The sequence below is a fragment of the Montipora capricornis genome, chromosome 2 (genome assembly GCF_036669925.1).
Source record: "Montipora capricornis isolate CH-2021 chromosome 2, ASM3666992v2, whole genome shotgun sequence".
Taxonomy (NCBI): domain Eukaryota; kingdom Metazoa; phylum Cnidaria; class Anthozoa; order Scleractinia; family Acroporidae; genus Montipora; species Montipora capricornis.
The window spans coordinates 20,086,237-20,087,571 of record NC_090884.1 but is presented as its reverse complement, the minus strand read 5'-3'; positions in this window follow the sequence as shown (position 1 = coordinate 20,087,571).

The window sequence follows — 1,335 nt, the reverse complement described above, 5'->3', positions numbered from 1 at the left end:
TATTATGGGATTGGTGAAAATAACTAATTGCCCATTGATTAAAAATATTGGAGAGATGGAATCCTTGTTTCAGTCTGCAAACTATTGGTGACTTGTATGTGTTAACGGAAGGATTTATTACCAATGACCCATGTCATATGGAATTTGATAGAGTTTGTATTCACGCAAACTAATATATTAGTTACCTGCTTGAATCAGTTGAAGTCTTTTCTTTTTAAAATGTCAGTTAAACAGTAAATGCTGAGCTGCAGGCTCCGTCAGAAAAATCATGCATGTATTCTTGATTCGGGTCAGAGGTATGAATGACTGCTTTAGAAAAGGCCTATCCTTATGATAAAAATAATATCTTTCTTGTTTGACCTCGACATACCGAGACGTCCGTCCCACCGTAGAAACTCTAGATAGGTGTTAATTCACTCACTGGATGACAATTGAGAAAATGTGCCATAAGATCACATTTGAAAAATACTGCATTAATTGCAAAACTAAAAGAAATTTGGAGTATTTTTGCCTCAAATAGGGCGCGTCAGAAAGTTATCCAATCTTGCAATGAACATATCATTGCAGTGTAACACTGCAATACAGGAGCAATAAAAACATATTGGTAAATACTTCATCGAATTGAGTGATAGTCAGGGGCACCCAAAGGGTAATTTCGGTAAATATCTGTTCGGACGGAAGATGGGTAGAATTTTCGAATATTTGAACTCCGACTTTCGAGGCGCACTAAGATTTTGGACATTTTTCTGAACGATTTCTTAGATATTTCGCAAAAGTAGTGAAGAGTCTGAAAAGTGCACGCGGAAATTTCGAAACCACATGGAACAACGCTAAATTTAATTGAGCTGAGTAATAGTCAACGGTGATATTGGAAATCGCATAAAATTTGAAGATTTGTAACTTCTATGATTTTCGCTAAAGTTTGTTTGAGAATCATCTTTTAAGCAAATGTTCCCTAAAAATTCCGGGAAAAGGAGCACGATTTACGTAATAGTTTTTTTCATTAGACCTGTCACGAATGCTAGAGGAAAAAGACACCTATAAATTTCTGACCGACCTGAAGTTCCCTAAAACATCCGAACAGATAAATATTTTGTAGGGCAGATAATAACTCACTAAAAGAGGTCTTCAAGCGTTGTGGCCGAGACCAATTTAGAGACAAATTTTATAACATCCGGTTGTTGGGTGCCCTTGAATTCTCAGTTCTCGTCCGTCTACTACTGAAGAAATAAAACTCCGACACTGTTGGCTTTAAAAAATACCATGACCAGAAACAAAATTATGATCAGTAAAAAACAATCAGAGTTTGAGAGATATTCCAGTGTGAGTCATCGC